At 31.9% G+C, this 25,022-nt stretch overlaps 2 long non-coding RNA genes across 2 annotated transcripts; one reads left to right on the top strand and one right to left on the bottom strand.

Annotated features, from left to right (window-relative positions):
- Nucleotides 1–2,005: 2,005 nt before the first annotated feature.
- On the bottom strand, nucleotides 2,006–3,124 carry LOC139429656 (uncharacterized). Its single transcript, XR_011640211.1, has 2 exons — nucleotides 2,367–3,124; nucleotides 2,006–2,311 (listed from the first exon to the last, which is right to left on the bottom strand). It is a non-coding gene; the product is annotated as an uncharacterized lncRNA (long non-coding RNA).
- Nucleotides 3,125–14,781: 11,657 nt separating this feature from the next.
- LOC139429667 (uncharacterized) lies at nucleotides 14,782–20,394 on the top strand. The gene is made up of 3 exons (XR_011640221.1): nucleotides 14,782–14,862; nucleotides 16,468–16,509; nucleotides 19,021–20,394. It is a non-coding gene; the product is annotated as an uncharacterized lncRNA (long non-coding RNA).
- The last annotated feature ends 4,628 nt before the right edge of the window (nucleotides 20,395–25,022 follow it).

Raw genomic sequence — 25,022 nt, 5'->3', positions numbered from 1 at the left:
TCTTGTGTTAGTTTTAGTGATAGTGGAATGCTAGAACTAACACTAGACTTAGAACTAGAAACATTCGGGTTTAGTCGCACGTCTCTCAAGACGGCTAAACCCGAATAATTCTAGTTCCAGATCTTGTGTTAGTTCTAGTGATAGTGCTAGTGCAATACTAGAACTAACACTAGACCGAGAACTAGGAACATTCGGATTTAGCCGCTCGTCTCTTAAGACGGCTATGCCCGAATGATTCTAGTTATAGGTCTTGTGTTAGTTTTAGTGATAGTGGAATGCTAGAACTAACACTAGACTTAGAACTAGAAACATTCGGGTTTAGTCGCACGTCTCTCAAGACGGCTAAACCCGAATAATTCTAGTTCCAGATCTTGTGTTAGTTCTAGTGATAGTGCTAGTGCAATACTAGAACTAACACTTCACCCAGAACTAAAAACATTCGGATTTAGCCGCACGTCTCTCAAGACGGCTAAACCCGAATGATTCTAGTTCTAGGTCTTGTATTAGTTCTAATGATAGTGTAAAACTAGAACTAACATTAGACCTAGAACTAGAAAGTATCGGGTTTAGCCGCACGTCTCTCAAGACAGCTAAACCCGAATGATTTTAGTTCTAGGTCTTGTGTGTGAGTTCTAGTGACAGTACTAGTGTAAAACTAAAACTAACACTAGACCGAGAACTAGCAACATTCTGGTTTAGTCGCACGTCTCTCAAGACGGCTAAACCCGAACGATTCTAGTTCTAGGTCTTGTGCTAGTTCTAGCGATAGTGCTAGTGCAATACTAGAACTAACACTAGACCGAGAACTAGAAACATTCGGATTTAGTCGCACGTCTGTCAAGACGGCTAAACCCGAATGATTCTAGTTCTAGGTCTTTTGTTAGTTTTAGTGATAGTGGAATGCTAGAACTAACATTAAACTTAGAACTAGAAACATTCGGGTTTAGTCGCACGTTTCTCAAGACTGCTAAACCCGAACGATTCTAGCTCCAGGTCTTGTGTTAGTTCTAGTGATAGTGATAGTGCAATACTAGAACTAAAACTAGATCGAAAACTAGAAACATTCGGATTTAGCCGCACGTTTCTCAAGACGGCTAAACCCTAATTATTTTAGTTCTAGGTCTTGTGTGTGAGTTCTAGTGATAGTGGAATGCTAGAACTAACACTAGACCGAGGACTAGAAACATTCGGGTTTTAGACGCACGTCTCTCAAGACGGCTAAAGCCGAATGATTCTTGGTCTTGTGTTAATTCTAGTAATAGTGCTAGTGCAATACTAGAACTAACACTAGACCGAGAACTAGAAACATTCGGATTTAGCCGCATGTCTCTCAAGACGACTAATCCCGAATGATTCTAGTTCTAGGTCTTGTGTTAGTTCTAGTGATAGTGAAATGCTAGAACTAACACTAGACTTAGAACTAGAAACATTCGGGTTTAGCCGCACGTCTCTCAAGACGGCTAAACCCGAATGATTCTAGTTCTATGTCTTGTGTTAGTTCCAGTGATAGTGTAATGCTAGAACTAACACTAGACTTAGAACTAGAAACATTTGGGTTTAGCCGCACGTCTCTCAAGACGGCTAAACCCGAATGATTCTAGTTCTAGGTCTTGTGTTAGTTCTAGTGATAGTGCTAGTACAATACTAAAGCTAACACTAGACCTAGAACTAGAAACATTCGGATTTAGCCGCATGTCTCTCAAGACGGCTAAACCCGGATGATTCTAGTTCTAGGTCTACTGTGAGTTCTAGTTTTATTTCAATAAAAATATGCAACATAGTGATATCTCATGTTAACTAGCGCTACCTACCACTGTCACTAGAACTAACATTAGAACTAGAAACATTCAGACATGTTGCATTTTATGTGGGACAAATTTTCTTGTTTAGAGTCTTTTACTTCCAACTTCTAAGTCAGTTAGGCATTAAAAGAGCAAATTTTCCATTATTACAGTTAATTATCTTCTATTGATTGTTGTAGTCTTCCATTAAAAAAAAGCATAAAAACAATTACGTTTGTTTATTTCGCCAATTTAAATTACAATAACACTTATTTATTATGATAATTGTTTACAGTTCATTTCGACTTACTTAAAACACTACATATTATCTAAAATAGCGAAAGTAGAAAAAGAACTTCACCAAAAAGCCCCCTTCTTGGCACCATTTCTTATTTTAATTCAATCACTGTCATCGTCATTTCTTGCCCTATTCAACGGCCTTCTACTTTCATCTTCGGAACCATAAATAACATCTTCGTCGGAATCATTAATCATCGAAAAGGTTGGGTTATCTTTAGTTATAATTGATTCTAAAACGATTTTTTTTAAATCAATCGATTACAAAATGAGATTTTTAATGTTTACCTTGAATGGTTTTAGTATTTGGAGAATAAACATAGGTCATGGCGTAAACGTAGAAATTTAATAAACCGTAAAAAGACATGAATTGAACAGAACTGTTGTAATGGGTGGACAATTGGGCGACGAAGTTATCTTCCAAAACTCCGATTCCAAATCTTAAAACTGTTATTGTTAAGCTTATCGATAAAACCACCAACATTAGTAGTGTCAAAAATTTTAATCTCATATCGAAAAATGGCATTGATCTTAATTCACTATAAGCTCTTAGTAGTAACAATAGTAAATAGGCGATGTAAATTCCGCAAAATGTAAAAAAGATTACTTTTAATGTCTAAAACAAAACATAATGGCACTGATTTATTTAAATAATCAACGTAAAAAAGGAGATGTGTAAAATAACACATTTTCTAAATCGAGTAAGTAAAATGTTCATATTTTAATTCATAAATTTCTTTTTGATTTTCTGTGATTAGTTATGTAAAATTAATGGAGCAACAGAAGTACAAAAAGGAGGCAAAAATGGATTACATTGCAACCAAAGTATGTCATTTTACTCATCTTTTTCTTAAATAGATGTAAGTGATAAACATGAATCACTAATTATTTCATTTAATTAAGTGGAGTGGTCTACACTCAACTGATACAGACGACTTCCATATACAGGTACGTTTAAATACACTTAACCGCAAAATTAACGCACCGTTTATATATTTCGATTTATTATAATTAAAGTCAAAATTATCATACATTTTGTAAAACATATTAAAAATAGAATACATAAACAGAATTATTTCGATAACAACAATAAGTTTGACTTAAATGAATTGTAGGAAATAAACGAAAACTAAAAATAAACAAAATCATGTAAAATATATGTGCTTTAACACGTATAATGTGGTTTCTCGAATGTTACATGTGGAATATCTTTCATTTGGCCTTCTGTACATTCTGTCACTGGCCTTCTGTTACGACGATCAGAACTTACAAGGCAAAACGAAGCATCAAAAATTGATCCTCCACCGCATTTATAGTTCATGGCCTGCCTTGGTCACGTCGTCTAGCATAATTGTTGGTCTCTACAAATCTCTGCAAAACCCTACCGACCGTTGTATGAGCCACGCCAAGTTACACATTCATCACGATTTAAATTTCGTCTAGCACGCTCCATTATGTATTGCACGAATGACAGTTATCTTATCAATTGGTAAAACAATTAAAATGCAATGCCTACTTTTATTTTAGAAGTGAGGCTTATTTACTTAAAAAACAAGCCCCTCATGAAAAGCTGCTATGATTTCAAAATTAAATTAAGAAGACTGACAAATCCTATACAAAAGGCGTAATTGAGCCAATAGAAATATAGCCAAATTAAACTATACTGAAGACTGTCGCTCTTCGTTTAGCAATTTAAAAATCTTTGAATGTTTGAAATATACAATGTTACTTCATTGTCAACTAAAAAAAAATGGTGATTTTCACAATTACAAAACTAGGAGGGGGGGTGACATCCGACATGATGCGTTGAGACTGACCAGATCTAGGAACGCCTATAAATATTATGGAATAAAATTTTTTAATAGTCTGCCTGGTAGTTATAAGTATTTAACATTTAAAGTTTTTGTAACTAGGATTAAAGATGTTTTATTGCGTAAAGCCGCAATTACAATTAATGTTGATGTATTGTACGTTAATGGATTCAGAAAAAAACCTCTATCCAATAACGTGAAGAAAAACATACCTAGCAATTTAAAAATCAAAAGTTGATAATCGCTTGAAATTGAAGATGGCGTTGGAAAAAGTTTATTTGTAGCATGAATCAAACCATTTAATTTGATACCTCGCTCATGAAAATCGAAATGTAAATGACAGAGTTACAGCTTGGGGCGTTTTTTATCTGACACCCTGTATAATATTTCTCGAAATAAAACTAAAAGTCAGAGTGGTGCGTTAATTTTGCGGTTAAGTGTATATCACAGTTACAATATTTTCTCTTTATACAGGATGTTTTAAAACAACGTTTAAATATTTATAGGGGTAGTGCTACAGTAGAAAACAAGTCGAAAAGTGTTAACCAAGATGGGTCCGAAAATCAACCGTTTTCGCGTTACAGGATGTTCAAATTTTTTGGGACGCTAGGATTTTTCTTTTAAACTGTAACTACTACAGATTTGATACTTGGGAAATCGATACAGTATGAAACTGTCTCTTTTTGAGAGTAGTATGATGTTTCCATTGCTTCCAGTTAGTATAAGTTATTCCATTACAAAACGTTATGCCATTAGTTACCAAAATTTGGCCATTACAAGGAGTAGGCTTTGCCTTACGTACAATCTGCTAAGATACATTAATTTGACGTTTTGTTGAAATTACGAAATAACCAAACTCCAGTCATTTGATTTTGCGAAATGTGAAGTGAAATCGTTTGCAATGGTCTTGTATTCAAATGCTGAAATGAGCGATATGGTGTTTATGTACGGCCGTGTCAATGCAAATAGTTTGAGAGCACATCGTTTCTATGCTGAAACATTTTCCAATCGCCGGCTAACAGGGTTGCCAAACAATTCGTGAAAACTACGGGCTATTTGAAAGAGTTCGGGCTTCCTTTGAACGTAGAATGAGAAACTGTATTGATGTTGCAGGTCGACATTTTGAACATCTTCAGTAAAAAGCTTCGTTTTGATTAATGTTAGTATTACGTTGTGTCAATTCAATTTTTCTAATAATTTATTTTTTAAAATGTTTTCTTTTTCGGAAACCTTAAGGAGTACAATTCCTTTTTTCGAATTAATGTTGTTTAGAATTAAGCTATCTGACTAATTGTTAAATAAAATTTTTGAATTTTCTGAAAAATAGTGGTATTTATTTTCACTTCCGGTCTAACCGGAAGCAATGGAAACATCATACTATTCTCAAAAAGAGACAGTTTTATACTGTATCGATTTGCCAGGTATCAAATCTGTAGTAGTTATAGTTTAAAAGAAAAAATGTAATGTCCCAAAAAATTTGAACATTCTGTATCTCGAAAACGGTTGATTTTCGGACCCATGTTGATTAACACTTTTCAACTTGTCTTCGACTGTAGTACTACCCCTATAAATATTTAAACGTTGTTTTAAAACACCCTGTATACATTGTATATGTGAGTGAAATAATCTGAATCAGAATGAAATAATTATTGATTAGAGTAAACCATACAGTTATTGGACAGTTAAGGGATTTTTTGTAGTTACTTATCTGATTTCGTAGATAATACACGAATTACATTTTTAATTATTTATTGCAAAAAAGTACAAATAGTCATTGGGCGGTAATGTTACAGTTATTGGACATATGTTAATTGTAATACATTACTGTTGAAACTTGATTATACACACAATGCGCTTATTTAGGATAAATTTTTTCATCTTCATCCAATCCTTCAAGTTATATTTTGACACCTTGCTGTTGTTTCTTGTCTTACTGATTTTGCAAGGATCATTATTAATGTTCTTATCCTGGCCAGTTTCAAGTTGTTAAAATTTGTCTGTATTTAATAAGTTTTCATCATAGGAGTTCTTATAAAGTTCATTTTCTGGGCTCTTCGCTGTAACAATTATGGCATAGATAAGTATTCATATCAGGAATAAGAATTCGATGAGATTTTGGAACGTATTTCTTATGGAAACTATGTTTAGGTTCCTAACACTTCAAGTTGATCTTATTTTGACACGTTTTTCCGTAAACAAAACATTTGAGTTTAGTATCTCTTTATGTCTTCGTTTCTCCTCTTTTTATCGTTCTGTTTCTATCTGTAATGTAATATTCTTTTTTGATCAAGTCTGTTTAATATTGTACATGTTTTTTTTGCTCCTTTTTCCGCATTGACCTTCCCTATGGACGGACATATACAGGGTCATCCACGACGATCGTTCATTAGAACTTTACAGGGTTCTAGCTAAAACAAAAATTTGAAAATTCAGATTTAAGTATTATTAATTGCGTTCTCTTCGACTAAAATATTTTCAGATTTCTAGCACTTCCGGTTATACCGGAAGTCGACACCTACTTTATTTTTTTAAATGGAACACCCTATATATTTTTACATATTTGGATTTGTCTGTTTTCAAGGTTTATGAATAACTTTACTTTTTGCAATTTCATTCGGCCGTTCTCGAGTTATTCGAATTTTTCTAGAAAAATCTGCTCCAGCAGACATTTGTTAAAAAAATCAGAGAACACTCGATTTTTGGGATATCAATTTAGGATTCAGAACATGCGTAAGCAACATGATGGAGTATGTTTTGGTGCCGAGTACGTCCGTCTAGAACGTTTGGTTACTTTACTTCGGCACGTTAACTTTTCGAAATTTGGAAATTTCATAACTTCATTTTTTTAAATGGCACCCCCCATATTTTATTACTTAGTCGTCTTGGGTGTCTCATTTTACATCTTTTATATCCCATATGCCCTATACCTAACATTTATAGTTTGGAAGATAATTAGGGTTTTTTGAAAAATGCACACATATCATATCGATATTTAACCTAGTGTGCCATGAATAGCTAGTGTGACCTAGTGTATAACCATATGAAGTGGCCTTTTGAAAATTTACAGACTTCTGATGTTTGATGCCAGCTTTTTAGTCAAATATTTTCAGGTTCCGGGTACTTGCGGTTACACCGGAAGATGTGACAACTTTCATATTTCAAATGAAACACCTGTATTTCATTACATTTTTGAAATTTTTGTTCAATTTTTTTAGGCCATTTGTAGGTTGCAGCCGACACGTATATGGCATTATTTGGTTACACTCTCAACAGAAATAAACCATAGCTTTAGCAAATGTCAAACTGTTTACTCTTTCCTTACTGATCCTCTGATTACACTCCAATTACACTCCAACAGAAATAAACCATAGCTTTAGCAAATGTCAAACTGTTTACTCTTTCCTTACTGATCCTCTGATTACACTCCAATTACACTCCAACAGAAATAAACCATAGCTTTAGCAAATGTCAAACTGTTTACTCTTTCCTTACTGATCCTCTGATAATACATAACCACAACAACATTCCACAACACCAAATTTTTTTTCCGGCGGTAAACTAGATGATTTATAAATTATAAAAAGTAACGTTGTAGTTGACATTTTTGATTGAAAAATGTAATAAAACTCAAGGTGTTCCATTTGAAATATGAAAATTGTCACCTCTTCCGGTGTAACCACAAGTACCCGGAACCTGAATATACTTTAGTTAAAAAGCTGGCATCAAACATCACAAGTCTACAAATTTTCAAATTTCCACTTCATCCGGTCATTCACTACATGACGGTATTCATGACACACTAGGTTAAATATCGATGTGTGTGCATTTTTCAAAAAACTTTAATTATCTTCCAAACTATAAATGTTAGGTATAGGACATATCGGATATAAAAGATGTAAAAAGAGACACCGAAGACGACTAAGTAATAAAATATGGGGGGTGCCATTTAAAAAAATGAAGTTATGGTACTTCCAAGTTTCGAAAAGTTAACGTGCCATAGTAATGTGACCAAACGATCTAGACAGCTGTTCTCGGCACCAAAACATACTCCATCATATTGTTTAAACATGTTCTGAATCCTAAATTGATATCTCAAAAATTGAGTGTTCTATGATTTTTTTAACAAATAACCGCTGGAGCAGATTTTTCTAGAAAAAATCGAATAACTCGAGAACGGAAGAATCAAATTGCAAAAAGTAAAGTTATTTATAAAGCTTCAAAACAGACAAATCCAAATATGTAAAAATATACAACAGTTGGGATGGTCTGATACTCCACTAGAGCAGTTGCGTTACACTTTTTTAAAGGGAGAATTATATTATAAGTACGAAGGCTTTCACGGCCGGTGTTAATTGAACTAAAATTAGCGTTTTTCTTAAAAGACGCCCGGCAAACTGCGAAAGATTCTAGTGTTAGTTCTAGTTTTAGTTCTAATTTTAGTTCAACGAGAATTATATTATTTAGTATTACATCTATGTGAATCAGACACACTCTTTACTTATTGCGACGTCCTTTCCTGCTTCGGTCCTAGGAAAGGGGTCTTGGTGCCCTTTTTTTTATGTTCGGGATGTTAACGGTCTCGGGCGCCACCTTATGTTTACAGAGTTAAGGAACTCTTTCGCCTCCAAGTAGCTTTTGGGGGTTACAGTCGGAGATTCAGGGTGTTTGAGAAAGGGTCAAAAAAATAAAAACATGCGGTTCATAAATTAAGAAATAAAATCAAAATTTATTAATAATAAAAAAAATCAACATAGGAGTTTACGGAGGAAGGTAAAAAAAAATCTTTATTTAAATATATAATCGGTAAATGTCTGGCCTAGTGCAATATTGTGGCACTCGTACTTCGGACGTGATTGAAATAATTATTCATAAGGGAATAATTGGTCTGGATGAAGTGCTGCGGAAAACTCGCAGCAACACCAGGTCGGGAGAGTGTTGCGGAAAACTCGCAGCAACACCAGGTCGGGGAAAGTATTGCGGAAAATAAAATCAAAGTCCCACAATTGCAAGACCAAAAAGAAACTTACGATGAAAGTCGGTTATTTCCAAAACTCGGAGATTTTTCGGTGAAGTCTGGCGAACTTCTTGAAGACGGTTGATGACGGCTGAAGACTCTTGAAGACTGTCGAAGACTAATCCAGAACGGTCGAAGACTGATCAAGACAGTTGAAGACTGATTCTGACAGTTGAAGACTGGTTGAATGTGAAATTTTGACCGGCTACTTATACTTGTTCGGGGTGAAAACTGGATTTTTCCGAGGTGGGGATCGTATTGAAACAAGTTATCAAAACTAAATTATAATGTGCGGGGCTAATTAATGACAATAGCAAAATTTTAACGGCGTTATCGGATGCGTGGTATAAAATTAACTAAATCCCTTTTTTGAGCGGATAAAATTTATTAAGGAATAGCGGAGTGATAATTAATTAAAAATAATTATCGGAAAAATTTATAACATAATTCAAAAGATGCCCTTGTTTATGTGGAAATTTACAAAAATATAATTAACAAAATCGGTTAGCGTTTACGGCACTTACCTACATAAACGTTTTCCCGACCGCGTGTTTCAGGTTAACTTCGATTAATCAGTATTAATGAACGCGCACTTCAACACAAAGTAGCTTCAGCAGTTGGGCGGTGTCCGGGGCAATCCTATACGGGTAGTATTTTCCATGGATGACCATCAGGAATGAAGTAAATTAATTAATTAAGATGCGGGATGATTTTGGTTAATAATCATGTTAATCATAATCGGATCGTCTTTAGAATCATTCAACGGTTATTTCATGATACTAGAAATTGTTTGAAATCGGTTTGATTGTTCTACGATTTCTAATTCCGCATCATAAAAAAAATAGTCGCTGTACGGTAGCTGAACGGTAGCTCGCTGGCTGCTGAAACTCACACGGGACGGTCGGCCTTGTTTACAGTAACACCCTGATTACTGATTACTGATACTTCTTCGTATTTTACTTCGTTGCGGTGTTATTTAATTATTTTAAATAACAATTTTCAGAAACCATGTGCTTTCGGTAATTACGTCGTTTGGCGATTTCCACTAATTGCTTTTGTTTATTTGAAATTCGGTCAGGAAACGTTTTCAGAAAAAGGTTTAACGGTTTTAAATGAATTAATATGAAAATTTGAAGTTTAATTAAGGAAATTAAGAAATTAAGGAAAATGCGAATAAAGTTGCATAAGTGGGTGGTGATAAGGTATCAATTTTTGGATTTTTCTAAATCGGGCGGAAACTGTAGAGGTCGGGGTAATGTGGGAAGTATATTCGGATGTTATTAATTTTTCAAATGTTTAGTAATTATAACAAACTTTACCGCAATCTTTTTCATCAAGCGGTTGCGAAGATATCTATGTCTAAAGTGAGAGGCCTAGACTTTCAGCACGGATAGTAGTGTTCGTGATTTTTATCGGTGTGCATTGGTTGTAGTAAGTCTTAACGTAATTTATTTTAATTTAAGGATTATTATTTGTTAAATATGAACAACGAATGTGATGTAATGACAACGAGAACATAAGTTTAATACGACAAACCATATCAAAAATATTTAAGAAAATGTTTAAAAATTGCGAAGGCATATATATATATCTTAGCCATTTATGGGTTTAGACCAGAAATTTTTAAATGATTTGTCATAATTTTTAGTCACGTAGTATTTGTGATTAAAAATATCCAAACACTTACAGAAACAGCCTGCATACGCGGTGTAGATTTTGAAATTTCGCACCACAAAGTTTCCCTTTTGTTTGAAATTCTCGTTGGCGTAAATCGAATCTTTTACAGTTATTTGTTAATGTTTTTTTAGTGAATTATGTTGGCACTCAATATGGCGAATGTTAGTAATTATGAAGTTATGTGTGTTATATTAAATATATTTAAACCATACATGCTAACTTGTGAGTACGGGAAGTTAGCCCCCTATTTTTTTATTTTTAAATGTTTTATTGATGTAGATTGTTCTAGAGTTGTTCTACATTGTACCAAATCGGCAAATCGAAAAAATAAAAACTCCGCGAGAAAACCGGAAAAACGGGTTTTTTTACTAGCCCCCCATCTTTGGAAAAATCAAATTTTCTTTGTTGTTCTGGGTTGTTCTAGTTATTGTTCTAGAAAATCAAAATTAGGGGATACAGCATTACGAAGTTATAATTAGAAATAGGTTTGGCCGCCCAAATGTCTAGTTGATTGCTGTGACCATAGTTTTTCTATTATCAGTTCCATATAACAAATATATACTTATTATAGCTAACGCAATCTGGAACAGCTATTATTTTCACTAGAACAACTCTCTAAAGGGCACTTTAGTCTTTGAAAATTAAAATTTTTGGAAGTTTCAGTCAGTAATTCTTGTGACAGCGGTTTTATATTACACAATAAGAATTAAAAAACATAGAACAATCTAAAATAATTCAAACTTTGCCGATTCAAATTGTTCTAGATGTGTTTTGCGTTTAACACGGACATTAATTTTGCGAAATCACATATTTTTTGTTGCTCTAAATTGTTCTTGTTGTTCTAGGTACTTAAAATGTTTATTTAATCACTGCGGTTTTAGTTCTTTTAAAGTTTCATATTAAAAATTACTACTTACAACAATTAAAACAATTCAGAACAGCTGTTATTTTCACTAGAAAAACCTTAAATTTTATTAGTTGTTGTGATATCGGACAGGTTTTGTTGAATCAGTGAAACCAACCGTTAATATAATAATAGTTTTAAAAAATTAAAAAATATGGAATAATCTGACCATCTAATTTTCTAAAAATCACCTTTCTATTTAAACTTATAATAATAAAACATAAGATGCGATTTAAAGTGTATTTTATTTTGTAAAACTAAGTAATAAATTAATAAATAAACTAACAAAACAATACCTATTCTTTCACAAAAACTGTACAAAAAATTATTCTAAAGTAAAGTATAACTAAATAAATTAAATCATCTAAATGGACTAATATCACGGAACTCATTTACACACATATATGCACATTTGTGCATTTATTTCTGTTGCTTCTTCAACCTGTATGGATTTTTTTCTTAAATCATTAAATAATAACTAATTGTTGGGCACAAATGCCGTGTAGTATCCTACATCACTCAAAGAGTGAGTACCTTCGTAGCTGATGATACTTGCGAGGATATAGACTTTGTTCTGGAGTTGTAAATTGAGGGGGTAATCGAGTACGGGAAGTTAGCTCCTCATTTTTTGATTTTTAAATTTTTCATTTTTGTTCTAGATTGTTCTAGAGTAGTTTACATTGCTCCAAAGCGGCAAATAGCAATAATAAAAACTCTGCGAGAAAAACCAAAAAAACAGGCTATTTACTAACCCCCCATTTTTGGAAAAATGATTTTCTTTGTTGTTCTAGTTATTGTTCTAGAAAATCAAAATTATGGGATACGGCATTACGAAGTTATAACTAAAAATAGGTTGGGCTATTCATTTAGAAATCATGTTGAGAATGTTTGCACATATTGCTTTAGTTTCCTAAAATTATTTTTAAAAACCGGTTCTAGTAAAGCAACATATAAAAAAAGAGCTGAACTATTAACAGGCATAAATTATTTTGGAAACCAGAATATTGCTGGCCTGATAATAGTGAATGTTGTATCAAATATTACGTTTCTTTGCACACAACGATTTAAAGAAGAATTTAGTTATTGTAGCACTAAAAACTGCAATAATGGTTTAAACGTTACTTTCCATAAAAACATAATTTCACCAATCGACATTGACATCGTAACAATATTAGGCTATGCATAGCTAAACCAAGTAATAGAAAACTACATGCAAACCCTAAGCAACAATTGCAAAAAAATGTGGTCTGTTTATAGAAACAACAAATGGAGAGAACAATAAAACAAAATTGAGTGATTACGTACGCAATTTGTAACTCCACAACAAATTCTATATCCCCGCAGGTATCATCAGTTACGAAGGTACTCAAACTTTGAATGATGTAGGACACTACCTGGCATTTGTGCCCAACAATGCCAATTGGAAATTATTTAAAGACTTACGAAAAGAATCCGTACAAGTTGAAAAAGCTACTGAAATAAATGCTTAAATGTGCATATATGTTTATAATTGAGCAAAGTGATGTAACCGTATTATTCCATGATATTAGTTTATTTACATAATTTAGTTTATTTAGTTATAGTTTACCTTAAAATAAATTATTATACTAATATAGTAATACTGATCGAATAGTTAGTTTTATTTCTTAGTTTAGTTTATTTATTAATTTATTAGTTTATACAAAATAAATACACTTTAAATCGCATCTTTTGTTTTACTATTATAAGTTTAAAGAGAAAGGTGAAACTTGTGATTTTTAGATAATTATGATGGTCAGATTATTCTATATTTTTTTAGTATTTTAAAACTATTATTATATGAAACTTCAAAAGAACTAAAACCGCAGTGATTAAATAAACATTTTAAGTACCTAGAACAACAAGAACAATTTAGAGCAACAAAAAATATGTGATTTTGCAAAATTAATGTTCGTGTTGAACGCAAAACACATCTAGAACAATTTGAATCGGCAAAGTTTGAGTTATTTCTGATTGTTCTATGTTTTTTAATTCTTATTAAAACTTCGAAAAACTTTAATTTTCAAAGAGTAAAGTGCCCTTTAGAGAGTTGTTCTAGTGAAAATAATAGCTGTTCCAGATTGCGTTAGCTATAATAGGTATATATTTGTAATATGGAATTGATGAAAAGCTATGGTCACAGCAATCAACCAGACATTTCAGCGGCCAAACCTATTTTTAGTTATAACTTCGTAATGCTGTATCCCACAATTTTGATTTTCTAGAACAATAACTAGAACAACTAGAACAACCCAGAACAACAAAGAAAATTTCACTTTTCCAAAAATGGGGGGCTAGTCAAAAAACCTGTTTCTTCGGTTTTCTCGTGGAGTTTTATTTTTTCAATTTGCCGCTTTGGAACAATGTAGAACATCTCTAGAACAATCTAGGACAACAATAAAAAATTTAAAAATCAAAAAATTGGGGGTAACTTCCCGCACTCCTAACTTGTATGTTTAAAATAGACGAAATGCTAAATAAATGTTAATAATAAGTAGAACATTTCGTTTTATGTAATAATAACGTGAATTTAAATTTACCGCCAAAAATATCCAGTGATATTTTTTAATGATATTTCTTATTCTAAATCTAAGTTTTGTATTCAATCCTCCTAGTTTAAAACGAAAGTAAAAGTAAGAATAAACAATGCAACAAATGTCAACAAATCAATGTCAACAATTTATTACAATTTTGAATAAACACATTTATTCATCGCAGATATTAAAATTAAATATAACTATTAAAATTTCATAGTAATATTTTATAGAAAGATAATAAGTGTAGTTCTTTACATTAAGAGGCAGAATTAATACTTTGATAATTTCTTGCAGTTTATAGAAAATATGGGTAGGTTTTATTTCCTTTTATGAGAACAACTCGAAGTTTCTGAGGGCGGGTTTCCGGTTTGTCTGGCGACAGCATGGCGGATGCAAGGTCCGTAAAGCGTATTGTACAATACGCTTTACGAACCTTGGGCGGATGTAGAAACTGTTAACACGACCCGTATCGATACTTCAATACAAAATCTCGTATCAAAGTTGTAATTAACAACTTTCAATGTAAAATAATGATAGAACCTAATTTTACACTTAATCGAACATTATTCAAGTTTTTCAACAATTTATTCTAGTATTTTCGCTGCTATAAAAGTGTACGTTTTAGCATACAAAGAACAATGTTAATTTCTAAGCCACGCCCCTGTATTACATCGTCAATCCTACCCCTATATAAACCGCAGACGCTTGGCCTTCCAATTCAGTCACCTCACCGATGTTTAGTGTTTGTGTTAAGTTTAGGTTAAGTTTACCCCGCGGAGATGTTTACAACTTATTAAAAATTCTCTTCTTATATCGAAAATTTGTGAGTAGTTTTGGGTTTTATATACTTCATTTTAGTATTTTTTAATTCAGTTGTTCATTGTGACGTTACTGTCAATATTGCCGGCATTGATGAACGAGTTCAATCTATTCAATTCAATCATTAGGGTCTATTGCTTATGAAAATTATATATTTTTATTTGTTTCCAAGATAACAAATATGTATTTATTTTATATACAATTCATTCTGTGTTAACATTCGTATCAATTAGACGTATTTATCTTTGAATAAAAGTATGGGCATTTTTCAAGAATCGCTCGGTCGCATAAAAATCGATTCTTTTTAATTGAAGGCAAAACAAAGAAAAAGTGCGGAAAAGTAAAAAAATCACTTTAAAGTTTTGATGTGACGTCACGTTTTGTGACTTCATGAACCATGCTAACCATATATTTTCAAAGCAACACCGTTACACATAAATTTTGAAAAAATTAATATATTTTCGGGTGAAATAACCTTGGGTTATAAATTTCAGGTTAGGTTGGTTTTGTTGACAAAAAAGAAACCGTCCACACGAACAGGTGTATGGTAAATAAAGACTTTTAGTCGTTGTATTATATCCGAAAATATGCGTTATAAATATTATTAAATTAATATTAACAAGTTGTTAATTCTTTCATTAAATTTGAGACAATGATTTAATTTTTACTTACTATATTCGAAATCAGATTTTGAGTTAGTTTAATTAACATTTAAACTGGTGTGAATTTCCGAATTGTCGTGTTGGGTTCCGGTTGGGTTTGATGCAGGTGGTAGGTGTAAATTCCGGGTTGGATTAGGTCTGGATTAGGTTAGATTGGATTTACTTCAGAATTTTGTATAGAAATTGGATGTTCAGTTATGTTAATTAACATTTAAACTAGTGCGAATTCGCTAAATGTCGAGTTGTAAATTACGGATTGAAGGGTCCATTGAAAGAAAACCGCTAACATTTAGATCCACGCCAGTAGACAGACGGTAAATAAAGACTTTTCAGTCGTTGTAGGTTTTTGTATCACTTGACAGACAGTCTATTGATATAGTCTATCTAGGTAGTGCTATGCATCGAAAACTTAAGAAACTAGGGTATTTCATCCGAAAATATATGTTGTAATCTCTACAAGTTAAGTAAAAATAACTTTACTTTTAAGTTTATTAGATTTATTTTGTGCGTGGCTATAAAATAAACAATTTGTGGGTTAGGTGTTGACCGGTTGAATACGAAAAAGCATGTTTACAAAAAAGTTAAATGTTTAAAAAGCATTGCTTGTGACGTCACAAAAGTGAACACAGTTTTTTTATTGTTAACGTCATTTTTAGGTCAGTACCTATCGATTAAAAAGAATCGTCGATTTTTAAGCGACCGGGCGATTCTTGAAAAGTTCCAAAATATATTTCAATTTTAATAATCATTTGAATCGTCGTTTAATTTTTTCGGAAAAGTATAGTAATTGCATGTAATTGCATGAAATTTCTGTGATGTTAATAACGTTTATGTTTAACAAACTTCATTGCTTTTTTTTTATTAACTTCATGTACTTACACTAACATTCATAATAACGTTTTAACTATCTATAATAATAATAGCCTATATTTTTTTGTTATTTCTAGGAGGTGACCATAGATCATTTTACTCACTATTTCCTGATAATGGTAATACTGTATATTCTAATTATCGATATTATATCGATGAGGCATTGAAATTGAGACGACCTTGTATCTCTTAAACTGTCAATTTTATCGTAAAAAGTTTCAGGTAAAACTTTCATGATATAAAGGGTGAAAATATTCTGCATAGTTCCCATTTGTCCCATTACATTTCAGAAGCGTCTCGATCTGTCTTTCATTTGTCAAGTAAGATTTTTTAAATAGATACTTACCCTTTTTTAATCATTATGGTATTCTCCATAACAAACACAATAAAACAAATAAGCTTCAATTAAAAATAAAATGTAAAGGACACTACGTTGGGATACCGTACAGCCTCGAGAAATAGCGAGAGAATAAATGTGGATTATTACGAACAGCAGCTTAAACGTTGATTGTACTATTATCACTCATCGTCGTTTATCTTGAGCAAAATTTTTCAAGGCAAAAATTAAAAATTTTTCACAAATTTTTTTTTAAATTATTTCACAATACGATAAAATGAAGCACGGGACGGAATGTTTCTGTAGGAAATCTTCGCATAAATTTCGAGCATCATTGATAACTCTGATGTTTCTCATAAACTAAAATTATTTAAATCGTTTCAGTAATCATATGTCGTTCCAAGCTTAATTAGTGAAACGTGACGAATGAATTAGGTAGCTACGGAAAGACTTTGTTTCTTTTTGTTTTATGTTGTTGACTTGTCTTTGTTGTGAATTATGAGTTGCATAATTTTGGGATGCATATATTTTACATTGTTTTTTTTAATTAAGATTTTTTTACAGCAGCATACTCCTGGTAATCCTCAATATTCCTTTCTTCTCTTTTCCCTTAAAAGATTCCTAATTCTTTGAATTTCTTCCTTTCATTTCGAGACCGTGTTGTGACTTTATTTTTGCGCAGGTGTAATTTTTTCTCATTCGTATAAAAGTATGTTCAAAAGCCTTCTCGTTCTCTTTCAAGTATAGAAAAGCGAAGTCACAGTTTTGTGAGTTTTTTCAATCCAAATTTTTGGGATTCATTATTCGTGATTAATTGTGAGAAAAGTGATTTTCTTTTCTCGAATTTATCGGTACATCCGGATTTCAACGTATTTTCTTATTCCCAAATTTTTCTTTGCTTAAAACCTAGACCACCTGAGGAAAGCATTTGCTTAATTACTATTCATTCAACCCATTCATCTATTCACACATCCTTTCTAGTACTACAAAACTACTATCCTAAAACTATTCTACAAAGAAAAATTAAAAAACCGTCCTAAAATTTAATCTTTAGTAATGCTTCTTAATTTTCTTTACTATTCTTCTTTAATTTTCTTTTAACCAGGTTTTATTGTGAGGAGCTATATTATTCTCGATTTACTTTTGTGGAATAATCTCATTTCATTACTTCTTCGGTTACCAATATTTTGGAGACAACTTTGGTCCGAGAGGAATTACTATTTCGTTACTGACTGGAAACAACTGCATCAATTAAGAAAAATTGTTCAATAAAAATAAATTTTCCTATAGAACACCAAAAGTTGCTGGTGTAGATAAGTTCCTTCAGATCAGATCGGAATAGTCAACGAACATAAGGTCAGATAACATCAACATTTTATTTCTGCCGGAGAATCGTGCACTAATCTTGTTCTCACTGAGGAATTTTCATGTAGTGTTTCATTCAATTATTTTTTTGATTAAAAGCAATTCATTGATTAAATTAAATTCATTTTATATCCTTCGTACATTTTTGTTGGCGAGTTTCAATTTTTTTGCCACATTTTATTTTTTTGCTTGTTTTATTTTGCGAACCATTGACAACAAATTCTGTTTTTAGTATATTATCCTTTGAATTACATTATCTATTACAATACCTTACCTGTATTATTTTTTGATTATATTTTATGCGAGTATTATTTTATTTCAATAAAATTATTGCAACTCAGAATTCCGGCCGGTCGATTACTCGCGTGTGTCCTTAGGTGTAAACATATTTCTTTTCTCTTTGTCTAGATTTTATTTTGTTAAAGTTAGATATTTAGGCGTTACAACTTAACAATTGAAAGACATATATAGCGCTTCTAAAATGTAAACTGAATACCATACAGAATATTTTCCCCTTCATATGATGAAAGTTTTATCTGAAACCTTATTCGATAAAATTGACGATTTATGAGCTATAGGTAGTGTCAATTTAAATGCCTCAAACGGTATATGCATTATAATAATTTTTTATAAGTACGAAGGCTTTCACGGCCGGTGTGAATTAAACTAAGATTAGAACTAAAACTAGAACTAACACTAGAAACTTTCGGGTTTTGCCGTGCGTCTTTTAATAAAAGGTTTGACGTTTCGGATGCCATGTTGCAACCTTCTTCAGAAACTGGTTCGAAGTGAGCTTTTGACATGGCATCCGAAACGTCAAACCTTTTATTAAAAGACGCACGGCAAAACCCGAAAGTTTCTAGTGTTAGTTCTAGATTTAGTTCTAATCTTAGTTTAAATAATTTTTTATCTTTCCCTTTTTGTACAGATAAATGGTGGGAATGTCACCGGCTGCATATTGAAGAAAAATCTACGGGATGGAGGTGAGATACTTTTATGATTATTTAGATCGAATTTATATTTATTTTACGTTATTTTTGTATTCATGTAAACAGAAATGACTAACACATTTTCCGTATTTTATACAGTGAATACTCCAAACATTCCAACTGATGCTTCAGTAACAGCTTCAAAGCCACTCTCTGCCAATCATCAAACTACTGAAAAGATTGATAGCTACAAAGGAATTCCTGATAAATGTCCATCACGTTGTCATTTGTTAATTAACAACAAAAACCCTGATATATTTTCCTGTTCGCTCTGTCACCAGACCACCAGCATCTATAACATTCCTTTTAAATATTCATCAGAAGAGATCATAGTTAGCAATAATCAACCAATGGATTATTACGTGACAAAAATGAAAGAGGTATTTTTAAGACAACCTATCGCCAAACAGGAAGATAATCATAAGTGGGATAATTTTCTCAATGGAAACAATTCTACCGTAAACGGGTGGTCAAAAGCCATATCAACAAGAACTTGTACGTTTTGTCGAAGAAATTCAGAGGGGCGAGAATTTTATGAAAGTCATTCGTTGAAAGATTCCACAGGTAAAGTTTCATGTCCGGTTTTGAGAGCGTTGAAGTATCCGTATTGTTATGCAGATGGTTATAATGCTCATACTAGAAAGTATTGTCCACTGTATAAATCCGTCAATGAAACACTACCAGAACCTAGAAGGTTGGCTAATGGCACGTTGGCATCAGCTAGCAATCACAAGTAATGAACTTAATTATTGTTCTGAAGAACAATATTCTTGAATTTCCGAAGTGATTCAACATTTCTTACTGAATATTTCTAGTAAATGCATGAATGTAGTTCGTATAGTTTTGTCAAGGTTAATTTTGATTTAATTTTTAGAGATTTAATAATTGTTGTTTGGAATGAGTTGTTTATGAATATGTTTCGATTATTTGCAGTATTATTACAATTCTTGGCGATTTACATAATTTAGTTTCACTTATATATTAGATTGTAAGTGCAATATATACTTTATTAGAGTACTTATTTTATTTGCTATTGTTGATTAATTACGTCGTTTCGTAATATGTTTATATTTATTGTACTTCTTAATAATTTTCTGTCAAATTTTAAGTTCATGTGTTTGAATAAACAATTACTTATTTGTTTTTTGAATAAAGTGAATACTCCAAACATTCCAACTGATGCTTCAGTAACAGCATTTACTCGTTATTTACTCGTTTTTTGAATAGGTTTAATTTGTTATTTTTTCGGATGTAATTAATAATAATGAGCATTACATTATGTGGCTAGAATAAATATCTATATTTTTCATTGATGTTTCAGAATTTCATTGATTTCATTTTATATTTTTAACAATTTAATATACCTATTAAATATGAAGTGTGTCCCAGTATAGATGTTACAAGAGGTATGACCTAAAAATTTAGAAAGATTGGGGATTAAACTCTGCTTGGTGTGAAGAGAACTTCAAGAATATTTTCATATTTTGAAAATCAAGTCGGCGTTGACAGTGAAACTATTTTTAGTTCAGTTAGAGTATCCTTTCTGTTCATGATAGGGCAAAATTTCATCATGAAAAGTTGTTTGGAATGTGAAATAATGGCACTATGAAAAATTTCAGAAATCTAATCTTCACTCTGATCTACCTCCATACTTTTAGATTAGATCAGAGTGAAGGAACACAAACATTAGTACGCCTAGAAAAAATGTACTTAAGTAGTCGCAAATATTGGAAAATTAATTGTATTGTAATTTATTTAATATTATTTTATTGTAATTAACAACCTTCACGATCTCAACAATGTCAAATGAGAAAATATGTATATATCTTAACTTCTTTCTGAATTCAAAATAATTTCTGAAGTTGTCAAAAAGCCGAAACTAGTCAGACTATTGTATTTTTTTAAATTGCAGACCAGTTCAAACTACGAAGAAACCTTTTTATATTTTTCCTTTAAATTGTGTTATCCCTCAGTTCTAGTTAAAAATTGAATTCCTCTTGCATTATGTTAATTTTAGAACACAAAATTTACGTCGAGAAATTTTGCATAGAACCATAATTTGTCATTTTGAACAACTTTTCTTAATAAAATTTCGAATGATCATGAACAAAAAAGTTACTTTACCTGAACTAAAAATAGTTCTTTTCACTGCCAAGGCCAACTTGATTTTCAAAAAATGATAATATTCTTAAAATTCTGTTCACATCAAGCAGGGCTTAATTCCACATCCTTAAAGTAAAATTCAAAAATATGTAGGTCATTTACCTCTTGTAACATCTGTCCTGGGACATACTGTAAATATATACTTTGTGGAATTAATACAAGAATTATGCAAGATAAATATAAATTTTTGCTAGTTTTACAAGCGTAAATATAAAAGTGACATTTTAGTTTAGATAATTGTGATTTCACGTTCATTGTAGAGAGATAAGTTTAAAAAATACCAAAGGTCTTATGATAAAAAATAGTGTATTTGAAAAACTTAGCTAATCGGTGCACAAGCTGTTTCGGTTTCTATGAAACCTTCCTCAGGCATGACTGAAAAATCAATAATAGAAAAAACCATTTTGCAAATGACAATGTTTAAACTAGATACCGTCAATAACGAAGAATCAAACTAGAAGGAGAATACATAATCAGAACACCAAGCGACTTCGGGAGTAAGAACGTAATGTTTTAATAAGTTACAAAAGATTAAAAGCCAGAAGGGCGAGTTGAAAAATTAAAGAGAACTGTAAAAGAAAGGAAAGTTTAAAATTATATTTAGAATTCAGTAAAGCGGCTTTCAATTACCTATTTTTCATTATAAAAAGATTGTAAACAACAAAATGTCGCAATAAAACTTAAAATATTACCATCAACAAAAAGAACGCAAATTAAAAAAATTCAAAAAGTAAAAACGCGTTATAGCGTGAAGCGCAGTAAGACGACTAACGTGAGTTTTATTTAAGGTTATGTAGGCTATCTGTGCGGTGTTGAAACTGTGAATCATATCACAGTACGAAACGATCCAGATTTAAAAATTTAAAAGGTTTAAAAGATGTGAAAAGTAAATTTTGTTAAAAACTGTAGGCTAAGCGATAAAGTAGATCAGATTCAGTCAGCTACACGTATTTTGGGAAAAGTCGATGGTTATTAAATTCTGTAATATCATTAAACAAAGAATTGTTGTTACTGTCAATTTCACATTATTAAAATATCACTCGAGATCACTCGAGACGACGCGCAATTTCACAGAACGATACACCCTCAATGTGCATAAGCACAAACATTCCTCGCTCAAACTCGCTTAAGTAACGCGATCGCCCATCCATTGCGCACAGAGTACGATAACAATGTGGTTCCTCACACCACACTAAAAACGACCGGAATTTTCCATCCACTTCGGTTTCCATAGCGACGGAATGTTCCACTTGGAAGGGTGGCTCAGACAACAATGCCGCGAATAAAAAAGTCGAAACTCCCTGAATAAACTCGTCTACAGTAATCCTTTGTGCTCCGCAAATATTATGGACTTATCTTCACGCGTTCAGATTATACAGGGTGTGCTCGTGAATTATTTCCAACAATGTCTATACAGGCAAAATAGAAAAGTTTTGTTTATTTCCAAAAATTCAAAATAACGTACAAACAATAACAAATAATGAACTCTAAACTATTAATGTTAGCGAAAAAAAGAAATAACCAAAAAAAAACAATCATCAAAATTATTAGAACCCGCGAAAAATTTAATTAATTTTAGTTTATTAAGAAAATTTAACTAATAACATTAATCTAGATATCCGAGATCGTCAAGTATCTCGCAGTACCTCGAATTATTGGAGATGTACAATAGTTTTTCGTTTATTTGTTTTATTTTGTATGTAAATTTAATTTACAGTAATAATTCGAGTTATTTGACGATCTCGGATATTTAGATTAATGTTATTGATTAATTTTTATTACAATTTTACGCCATCATAAAGAAAGAATACATTGACATTTAAAAAATTTAAGTATTATTCGTTACTCATTTGTTTTCTGAATTTAAAACAATTGAATGGAGTCTAATTAAGGCAAATAAAATATTAAACAAGTTTTGCATAAAATGTTTTTTTATAAAGTTGATACCTACAAAGATATATACTATATTTCATACATAATGGGCACCCATTTCATACATAATTATATTTTTTAAAAATATTCCTGACCTTTTTCCCCGATGTAATGTTCTAGGTTCTAGTATCGATGATTTTGTATCTTAACTTTCCGCAGCAACGACCTCTGGTGCGAGGGAAAGGTAAGTATGGATGATGTTATTTTAGAATTTGATGCTTAATGTTTCTTGTAGGAAAGCAACACACCGAAGTGGATGTTTCCAAGATGGCAGAACGAAACGTTTGGTCACAGTATAAATAACAGACAGTACTCTCACTCGGTTTGGTGGGAAGATATGCGCAGCCCTCATTACGCAGGCGAGCGGCCATTACGCTGGTTTAAATCTTGCTAATCGCCAGTGTGTCTGTGAGGTTTGTTTTTGTGCAGAGCCGTAACGACAAGTGTAAAGATTAAAATAAAATATCAAATATTATAAATAATGACGTTATTACTTATATAATATATAACTCAATAACTAATGTTTTTATCAGTTCAGAAATTTAATTGCGAATAACTTTTTTAATTTAATATTTTCGACGTTTTAAATATTTTTAATGCGGACCTGTTGTGTTTTATGCCAGAATAATGGCTTCGAGGTCATTGAAAATCAATTCGCCACATCAAACGTGCCGCCACTGAGTGAGAGTACTGTCTGTTATATATACTGTGGTTTGGTTGAACGAAATTTCGCTCTTAGAAAAATTACCAAATAAAATTGGCTCTTACTAGAACCTGCATGAAAATAATAAAAAGAAATTAGGAAAAGAAGATAAAACAGTTTTAGTATTTAAATTAGATTAAAGGGGAAATTAGTTTAGTATGTATATATATATTTTTTAAAGAGTAAGTTAATTAAAGTAGTTTGGAAAAGAGAGAAAGAATGATTACATGAAAGGTTAAAAGAAATAGCAAAAGTTAGAAAAATACACGCTTACCTCTGATGTTCGAAGTTTAAAACCAGAAAGATGAATTTTAATGTAAATACACTAAAAATCCGATGACTTGAAACGTGAAAACACGATTTCAAAAGATATGCAGTGGTGATGAACCCAAAAATGCCTCAATCACCTTACACCACAGTGTATCGTAACTGGTTACTCAAGAAGAGACTCGAGAGGTAAGCCACAATGCTTTTAAATTAAATTTAAAGGGCCCAAAAAATACACCTGCTCGCTCAATATACACATGCACAAAAGAACGAAAAACGAAGAAAAATCAAGAAAAGGAAAAGAAAAATCATCTGAAAGGATAAAAGGGATTTAGGGAGTTGCTGAATCGAGATCGTTGCTAAAAAAATCAAATTAAACAAAAATTAATAAAATTAATTCCAAATAAACACAAATATTTCAATAACCGCCTATATGCAATACAAATTTCCCACCAACATAAAGAAAAGATAACAAATAACATAAATTCCGAACAAAACTCAAGTTACCTAAAGTAAAAAAAAAAATTGAGCTGTAATAATACCTCCCTTTACTAACGAAGAAATTTTCCCAGAAAATTTCTTTTGAAACTCGATTTGTCATAGTAGATATTGATGGATTTCAAAATTCGAATAGACCATATGAGGGTGTACCGGTGGGAAATAATTTGCTTCCGTGGATAAACATAAAAAAAAAACTTTTTTGTGTAGTTCGAGGACGAACTATTGTCAGGATGGCCGAGTTGTAGCATTAATTTAATTTGATTTTAAAACGCTGATTTTTATTAGTTTGTATATTAATTATTACGCGGCATGCCTTGTGTCCGTGTCCGTTAGAGTCGACATTATGTTATGTTTTATGGTAGTTGTAAGTTTTAC

The sequence above is a fragment of the Onthophagus taurus genome, chromosome 4 (assembly GCF_036711975.1).
Source record: "Onthophagus taurus isolate NC chromosome 4, IU_Otau_3.0, whole genome shotgun sequence".
Taxonomy (NCBI): domain Eukaryota; kingdom Metazoa; phylum Arthropoda; class Insecta; order Coleoptera; family Scarabaeidae; genus Onthophagus; species Onthophagus taurus.
The sequence above is the reverse complement of the archived record's forward strand: the minus strand, read 5'-3'. Positions and strand labels throughout refer to the sequence as shown.